Source organism: Urocitellus parryii, chromosome X, assembly GCF_045843805.1.
Source record: "Urocitellus parryii isolate mUroPar1 chromosome X, mUroPar1.hap1, whole genome shotgun sequence".
Taxonomy (NCBI): Eukaryota; Metazoa; Chordata; class Mammalia; order Rodentia; family Sciuridae; genus Urocitellus; species Urocitellus parryii.
The window spans coordinates 4,678,999-4,688,641 of record NC_135547.1 but is presented as its reverse complement, the minus strand read 5'-3'; the positions used below and the strand labels follow the sequence as shown (position 1 = coordinate 4,688,641).

At 45.2% G+C, this 9,643-nt stretch overlaps 1 pseudogene; it reads left to right on the top strand.

The window, feature by feature from the left end:
• Nucleotides 1-242: 242 nt before the first annotated feature.
• On the top strand, nucleotides 243-757 carry LOC113193156 (mitochondrial pyruvate carrier 2 pseudogene; annotated as a pseudogene).
• The last annotated feature ends 8,886 nt before the right edge of the window (nucleotides 758-9,643 follow it).

Sequence of the window (9,643 nt, the reverse complement as noted above, 5' to 3'; positions counted from 1 at the left end):
AGAGAGAGACTTGACAGTGCTTATACAGAAAATCTGAGTTTGGTCCCCGCCCCTTCGCCTGCGCTGGGCGCGGGCCCTGAGAGGTTCGCCGGGCGGGCAGAGCCTCGGGAAGGGCGTCCTGGGCAGAGGCGGCTGCGAAGCTCTGTCGCAGGGAACGTGAGGAGCTTCACCTCCGCCGCCAGCCGGGGACGAGGACACGGCGGCGCTCCGGCCCCACTGCCCGCGATCGCCTAGGGACCGAGATGGCAGTCGCGGGCGCCCGCGGCCAGCCGGCCAGCTACCACCGGCTCCTGGACAAGGTGGAGCTGATGCTGCTGGAGAAGCTGCGGCCGCTGTACAACCACCCGGCAGGCCCTAGAACAGTTTTCTTCTGGGCTCCAATTATGAAATGGTGGTTGGTGTGTGCTGGATTGGCTGATATGGCTAGACCTGCAGAAAAACTCAGCACAGCTCAATCTGCTGTTTTAATGGCCACAGGGTTTATTTGGTCAAGATTCTCACTTGTAATTATACCAAAATATTGGAGTCTGTTTACCATTAATTTCTTCATGGGGGCAGCAGGAGCCTCTCAGCTCTTTCGCATTTGGAGATATAACCAAGAACTAAAAGCTAAAGCAATCAAATAAGAATTCCTGATCACCCGACCCTAGATGTGGACATAACCACTGGGACCTAGCTTATTATTTGGTTATTTTAAGGCATTGCTCTAGCTGTGCTGACATTTGGAAGGCACAACAAAAATCTTGCTGAAACTGGTAGCTAGTACTTGATTCCATAGAAAATAAAGTACATTTTAATAACAACAACAAAAAAAGAAAGGAAATCTGAGTCTCCTTTCTGCCTCTTACTACTGAAGGATTCCCCCTCACTTTCAGCTCACTTTGCAGCAGTTGGGATTATCTTGAACATGGTTCTTTTGTTCTGTAAGCACCAGAAAGACTGTAGGTTTCCCTGGGAGCTTTAGGCAGCGTTTCAGGTGCAGAGTGAGGCTCCCAGAAGATAGGAAAACAGGAATTCCAGAAAAGGCTCTTCCAAGCTCACAGGTGTTGATTTCCTGTCAGAATCTGCCCGCCCTGGGTAGCTCTCCAGTGCCTTCAGGTGCGTTTTGTTTTATTTTTATGTTTTTCCTGAATCTATAGTTCTCTGAGGAAGATAGAACCTAGCTCCATCCACAGGCTAGCCTGCTCACTTCTGTCCCCAACTGTCTGTCCCACAACCAACAATGCCATCAACACCCTGAGCTGCCACAGATAGGGCCAGGAAGCCAAATATCCCTTGCCTCTGGGTGCCTGCCTCATAAGTGACTATGGTCACATGCCCTTGAACCACAGGCTGGCTAACCAGTAGCTCCCTGAACTAGTTGGGAGAGAGACTGGTGTCAGGGAGGAGATAGGAGTCAACACATTCTCAAGAGAGAAGGCAAGTGTCAGAGAGCAAGATGAACATGGGGGATGGGTATCAGTTTCCTATGGTTGCTGTAACTAATTACCACAAACTTAGTGGTTTAAAACAACCCTAACCCACATTTATTCTCTTCCACCCTGAAGGTTAGAAGTGTGAACCCAAGGTGTTGGCAGGGCTGATTCTTTCTGAAGGCTGCAGGGGAATATCCATTTCCTTGCATTTCTCAGCTTCTAAAAACTGCCTGCTTTCTGGGGTTTTTGCCTCCCCACCCCCCTTCCTCCTTCTTCAAAGCCAACAGCCTATTCCCTCTAAATCTCTTTCTCTGAGTACATCCCTCCACCTCCCTCTTTCTCTTTCAAGGGCTCTTGAGATTATAATGAGCCCACTCAGATAATCCAAGATAATCTCAGGATCCTTAATTTAAATACATCTGCAAATTCCCTTTCTCCTAACATGGTGGTCTCTAGTTCCATCCGTTTTCCTGCAAATGCCGTAATTTCATTTTTCTTTCTAGCTGAATAAAACTCATTTGTAGGGGGGCTGTGTATGTGGCTCAGTGGCAGAGTGTTTGCCTAGCATGCAGGAGGCACTGGGTTCGATCCTCAGCACCACATAGAAATAAAATAAAGACATCATGTCCACCTAAAACTAAAAACTAATTATTTAAAATATATTTTTTAAAAACTCCATTGTGGAGCTGGGATTATAGCTCAGTGGTGAAGCACTTGCCTTGCACATGTGAGGCACTGGGTTCGATCCTCAGCACCACATAAAAATAAATGAAATAAATAAAGATATTGTGTCCATCTTTAAAAAAACCTTAAAAATACTCCATTATATATGTGTGTATACATATATATGTGTGTGTATATATATATATATATATCATATTTCCTTTATCCATTTACCCATTGACAGACACCTAAAGTGGCTCCATAGTTTTTGTGAATTATGCAGCTATAAACATGAGTATACATGTATCACTGTGGTAATATGCCTTTAATTCTTTGGGGACCATCATGTTAAGTGAAATAAGTCAAACTCAGATGGTTAAGGGTGGTGTGTTTTCTCTCATATGCAGAAGCTAGAAGGGAAAAAGGAAAAGAAAGGTGGATCTCCTAAAAATGAAAGGGAGATCAGTAGAGGAAAGGGACCAAGGGGTGGAAGGTAGGGAGGAAGGGCAGAAATGTTGAGGAATGATATTAGCCAAATTACATTGTTATATTGTGTGCATATACAAATTTGTAACATTAAATCTTATCAATACGTACAACTATAATAAAATTGTGGGGGAAAAAGAATACCAAAAAAACCACAATTTATTCAAAAGAGTTTGTTTTTTAGGGGAGTACTGGGGATTAAACTCTGGAGTACTCAACCACTGAGCCCCATCCCTAGCCCTATTTTATATTTTATTTAGAAACAGGGCCTCACTAAGTAGCTGCTGGGTTTACAGGCATGCACCACCACACCCAGCTGATAATTATTAAAATAAGTTATTAAAAACGATTATTTTCTTTTTTTTTTTAAGAGAGAGTGAGAGAGGAGAGACAGAGAGAGAGAGAGAGAGAGAGAGAGAGAGAGAGAGAGAGAGAAAGAGAGGGAGAATTTTTAATATTTATTTCTTAGTTCTGTGGACACAACATCTTTGTTGGTATGTGGTGCTGAGGATCGAACCCGGGCCGCACTCGTGCCAGAGGAGCGCGCTACTGCCTGAGCCACATTCCCAGCCCTAAAAACGATTATTTTCTCAGGACAAAAGAGAGAAGATGGAAATAGAAATCAACTAATTGAAAGGAGCAAGGAAATTTTCAGTAAAAAAATGATTATTTTTTTAAAATTCCCCTTTGCCATATAAACTGGCATTCACAGATTCCAGGGATTAGGGGATGGCCATCTTTAGAGCAAAGAGGCATTATTCAGCGTACTTCAGGCTGGGAGGAGCTGGGACCATGCGGCAGGTAGGCTCCTATCTTAGCTCAGGTTGCCATAACAAAATACCATAGACTGGGCAGCTCAAATAATGGACATTTATTTTTTCATAATTATCAGGGATAGAAGTCTAAGGTCAAGGTGCCTGTAGGTTCCTAGTTGGGGGCATTCTTCTTTGCTTGTAGATGGCTGCTTTCTCACTTTGTCCCTATAAGATAGAGGAAGAGGAGAGAGAGAGAGAGAGAGAGAGAGAGAGAGAGAGAGAGAGAAACACAAGGGCTGGGATATAGCTCAGGGGCAAAGCACTTGCTTTGCATTGGTGAAGCCCTGAGCTTGATCCCCAGTTCCAAAAAAGAAAAGACAGAAGAAGAAGGAGGAGGAGGAGGAGGAGGAGGAAGAAGAGAAGAAGAAGAGGAGGAGGAGGAGGAGGAGGAGGAAGAGGAGGAGATAAAGAAACACACACACACACACACACACACACTGTGGGTCACCTTGGGAAGCAACCTCACCTCTCTGTGGTTCAGGCCTCCCTGTGAAATGAAGGAAGTGAGAGGATCTTTCTGACAGCTGCTGGCATCTGTGGAGTAGCTTGGTGTCAGACAACAGTGAACAACTGTGTGTCTTTTTAATATATAGGAACTTTACCTGAAAATTCAAAATGATCAGTCAGAGTTCATTTGGGCATGAGGATATGATGAAGGTCACCTTTATTATTCAGAGTCTGGGCTTTTTTTTCTAGAAATTTACCCATGAAAATCCAGAAATATAGTGTTGATCTTTCACAAGACAGCTGGCATTTCTCTTAGGAAATGGCTTTTATTTTTAAATGAATAGCAACACCCTTTCCAACTCTTCCTGGCTGGCTGGTATGGCACTTGTATGGTGATGGCCTTGGGGACAGTGGTCTTTGGCAGTATATTAGTGAAATTGGCCTTAGTCTCCCCAGTGGCCAACAGTTGGCTGCTGTTGCTCTGTAGCCTGCTGAATGCTATCTAGTGTGCAGCAATGCAGTGAAGGGGCAGAGAGAGAGTATCCACCAACACAACAGCCTACAAAATGGCAGTCTGGCATTGGTCTGGCTGGGAACTGTAGACAGAAGCCAGCTTTTCTGTTAGTGCAGATAATAATGAAGATTGCTGGTGAAAAAGCAACAGCTATCAAGAAAAAAAAAATGATATATGGGAGCAGGATATGCAGGGCTGAGGAGCCAGGCAAGGGGAAGTCAGGCAGAAGCATGTTCACTGGGAGAGTGAGAATCCTGTCCTGTGCAGAGGAAGCTAGAGGACTAAATCAGGGGCCTGAACAGCCTTATGGCCCTGACACTCCACTCAGGAAGACAGAAACTAGAGAGGCATTTCCCTCTAGTAAAGACTGCTGCTGGAGAAGCCACAGGTAGAGGGAAGTGCCCTGAGGAGAGGAGCCCATAAGATAATGAGAAGGCAGGAAGCCAAATGTCTTGTAAAGAACAGGGCTGGGACTGGGATTATAGCTCAATGGTATAGCGCTCACCTAGTATGTATGAGGCACTGGGTTTGATCCTCAGCACCGCATAAAAAATAAATAAATAAAAATATTGTGTCCGCCTACAACTAAAAATATTTTTTAAAAAAGAACAGGACTGGGGTTGAGTCTCCATATAGAGCTCACTTTATGCACTTTAGGAGACCCTGGGTTTGATCCTTAGCACTAGAAAGAAAAAATAGATAAAAGCATGCAGGCTCTACCCCTGCCTGCCCCATTGTGGACCTTGGAGACACGGCCCTCTTCTCTGTTCAAACTTCCCCATCAAGAGGTCTAATGCAGAATATTGGCATGGGTCCTCCGAGTGTGGACAGTTTATGATCTTCCCTCATTCTCCCACAGTAGGGTATTCACATCAGTTCACCTATGCTAGGGCTACTGCAACAAAATACCATAAAGTAAGTGACTTAAAACAATAGAAATGTATTCTTTCACAGTTCTGAGGCTAAAGTCCAAAGTGAGCACCATTAGGTTAAATTGCAGGTGTTGTCAGGACAGCACTCCCTCTGCAGGCTCTAGGGGACCATTCTGCTCGTTGCTTATTCCATTCATTGGTGGCTGCTGGCATTTCTTGGCTTTTAACTGCGTCACTGGAACCTCTGTCTCTATCTTCACTTTGCCTTCTCTGTGTGCCTGTGACAATTCTGCTTTTGCTGCTTTCTCATGAAGACACTTGTGATTACTTTTGGAGCCCCCCCTGGATAATTCAGGGTGACCTCACATCTCATAATTCCTAATGTGATCTACACAGCACTTTGTTGCCCCAGAAGATGATATTCAATAGGTTCTATGGATATTTGGCCAGGGGTTCTCGACCTACTGTACCACCATTTGGGCCTTTCTTGGTGTTTCTACAGCTCTCTTGTGTTGACTCAAGTGTTTTTGCAGGATTCACTCACTCTTGGCCTTCAAAAGCAAGTGGAAAAACACTCAGAACTCTGCCCATATCTAGCACTCTGCCATGTCCTGGTATATTAAGACAAAAATCCCCTGTGGCCCACTTCAGACCTCACCCAGTGGAATGTACCCTCCATTTAGAACCCAGCTCCCTGCACCTGTCACAGAATACAAGTCCAAACACCCTGAAGGCCTGAAAACATTCTTTATGGCAGTTGGAAAGCTTCTTAAGTGTGTGTGTGTGTGTGTGTGTGTGTGTGTGTGTGTGTGTGTGTGTGTGTTATGGGTGGAGTAAGGGACAGCGAGCTGCACAGACATTTTTGAAAACCCTAAGGTCAATCTGGTTTTTGAGCTGCAAGGAGCCCTTCATGTCCTAGGTCCAGTTTGGCCTACAGACCAACAGAGAGGGTATGTGACTCGCCTTAAGTCACACAGCAAGCCTGGAAACAGCTGAGTCAAGCATCTATCTGTGTGGCTCTAGAGCTTGTGTTCTTTAGCCATGTCTGCTACCCATGCTTGCTTTTAAGAATAAGGCATGATATTCTCCCTGATGGGGAGAATCACAATCTCTGAAACAGTCTTCTGTGTATCTCCTTTGCTAGCAAAAGCAGTAAAAGTTCTTTTTCTTTTTTTTTTTTAAAGAATAACACATGGTCTCATAGAGGGGTTGTCCTAGAAACATGTTCTGCCTCCCTTGGATGCAGAGGTTCAGGCTCAGATCCGCAAGGTGGAACTGATAGGCAAATGTTATCTGGGAGCAGCTGAGGGATAATGGCCTCAGGAAGCAGGAGATTCTCAAAACACAGAAATCCCTTCAGAAGCAGATTCTGCCAGCAGGAGAGAGAGATCACCTCAGCTCCTCTGACCAAAGGAGAGTGTAAATAGAATTGAGCACGTGAGAATGACAGTATTGCTATTGAGTTTGAATTTGAATAGAAGTGGCCAGGGTTCATCTGCACATGCTCTTGGGGAAAAGAAAAACTGGAATTCAGCTCCCCTCCAGGACTACAAGCATACTGAAGTGAAATGCAAAAGACTTAGGGAGTTTCTCCCCTGGCCACCAGCCTTCTCTATTGGAGGAGGCACTAGGGCCTTGTCTTACAGAGGAAGAGAAGGAGGAAGGAAGAGAGACAAGTGTCTGGGAAGATGGCCCTGTGGCCTGTGGCCCCCCCCAGTCAACATTCGACTCCATCTTTACTGTTTTGGTGAGTAGAGCTGTGCAGACTGGTGACTGCTTTCTGAAAGCATTTTGGCTCAGAATCAGAATTAACAAGCAGAACCCATGAGAATGCAGCACAGAGGGCAAAAGTGACCAGGCAATAATGCAGCCATCTTGATCTGGGGAAATGAAGATGAATGAGCAAAAGGATTCAAGGTGTGTTCATGGGTCCCATCAGCTCTCCATTTGCACATCTATCCACCATCTTTCCTCCCATCTGAGTCTAGGCTGGGCTCTTTGGTGGGAGGCATACAGAAAAATCTAACATGGACCCTGACTTCAGAGCACAGCACTCTCTTACCACATCCCTGAGTGAACCCCTGCACTCAAGCAATACCTAGCTGTTCAGAGTTCCAGCATGCCTCAACTTGGAAGCTCTTCCCCACCTTATCCCCCAGGAGAACTAGCAACAGCCCCTGTGTTGTAAGCTGAAAAATGTCCCCCAAAAGATATCAGGCTCTAATTCCCAGCACCTGTGAGCATTACCTTATATGAAAAATATGATTAATTTTAGGATCTTGAGTTAGGGAGATTATGTTGGATTGTCCAGGTGGGCCATAAATACAATTACAGGGGTCCTTAGAAAAACAATAAACACATGCAGAGAAGTGATGTGACCATGGGGCAGAAGTCGGAGTGATGCAGCCACAAGCCAGGGGTCTTGGTCAGTATAGGCTACTAAACAAAATGGATGTCTCACAGTTCTGGAGGCTGATAGTCCAACATCAAGATGCCAGCAAGGTCAGGGTCTGGTGACAGCCCTCTTCCAGATTGCAGGTAGCTGACATTTTGTATCTTCACATGACAGAAAGTGGACAAAAGAGCTCTCTTGTGTTCTTTTTATAAGGACACTAATTTTATTCCTGGGGACTCTGCTCCCATGATCTAATCACTTCAGAAAAGCCTCAGCCCCTAATACCATCACCTTGGGTGTGAGGATTTCTACATGAGAATGAGAATTGGTGGTGGGGGAGGGACACAAATATTCAGTCATTAATCCAAATAAAATCATTAACCACCAGAAAGTGGAAGAAACAAGGAACAGATTTTTTTTTCCCTAGAGCCTCTGGAGGGATCCTATCTCTGCTGACATCTTGATTTCAGGTTAGTGATACTGATTTTTTACTTCTGGCCTCCAGAATTGTGAGAGAAGAAATTTCTATTATTTTAGGCCACCAAGTGTGTGGTGATTTGTCACAGAAAAACATGCTGGCAAGTTGGTTGTGAAGATTTGACAAGACTCTGGGTTTTTATGCAGGCTCTGGCATGTGATATGCACTCAGTGAGTGGTAACCTAAATGAGCATTAGCAGAATTTGCCAGGCCCAAAGGTTGCATATTAAACTGAATGAAGGTGATGCACACTTGGGTCACTAGGGCCCTGCCATCTTCACAGAGCCAGCTCCTTGCCCCGAGGCTTCCCATTACACGGGTTCCCTAAACCCATGAGCCAGTAAGCCTAGCCAGTTAATCCCCATCTTCAGGTTGCACACCCAGAGAGGCAGGGGGAGTGGTCTGTGAGGATGACCTTGGTCTCTTATGCTACTCCACCAGCCTGGCCAGTCCCCAGAGGGACACAGCACCTCCCAGGCCTTGCTTCTAGAGCTCTGGCCCTGGTGGGTGGGCTTTAGGCCAGATGATCAGACAGAAGAGCCTGACTTACTCTGGTCATCGAGAAGAACCCTGCTACCTGCCTTGCTCAGTGGCTACTCAGTGAGGATGGACCCTTACCTCAGTGTTTCATTTGACTTATTTTTTTCTCCCTATGACCTGATAATTGTGAGTGACCTGTTTTCAATTTTGATAATTCTTTCTTCCACTTATTCAAGTTTGATGTTAAATCCTCTGCCCTACACTGCCCATCATGGAGATACAATGAGTGCTGTAACCTGCTCCCACCACCAGTCATTCTAAAATGTTATAAAATAGCTCCATTCCTGCCCAGTCGTGGACGAAAATGTCACAGAATTGCTGTATGTGTGTGTGTGTGTGTGTGTGTGTGTGTATGTGTGTGTCCATGTACAACAAATTGCTTAGGTTATTGGATCCTACCCAGAGCCTCATTGTGGAGGAGCCAGATGAATCGTCTTCCTCCTGTCTCCCGAGCAGCTCCCTGCTCAGACTAAGCAGCAGTTTATTATGAACCTTATCCGATAACAATATTTCTATTTAGCAGCACATATATAAGCTCGACTGGCTCTAAAAAGATATGACATGAGATATGTCTGTTCAGCTACTGTCTGGGGCCCTGTAATTGAAACCTTGTAATTAGCATGAAGTCACCAGCTTGGTCCCACTCAAAGGGCATCAAGTAGGACAAGAAAAAATGGTTGCTAAAGGCCCATCTACAGGAAACATTTCCTAAGCACTAAGGAGAAGGTAGCAAGAAATCCCACTGCTATTCCATCCATGCTTCTTCTGGCCAATGCCAAGCCTTGGGCCACCTATCTGTCAATCTGTCTGCAAGTAGGAATGCAGGTGTCAACAAGCTTCAAGGTCAGAGGAGCTGGTTAGAGTACCCCCTCCCACCTTCACCTTTGCCTTCTACTTGCATCCCAGGCTTGCTTTCTATACAAGAGCACAAGGTGGGATTCCCTAGTTGCTTCCAGCCCCTATTTGGATCCCATCCATTATTGATCTACGAATATGAGCAAAACAAAAAAGTTCTGCC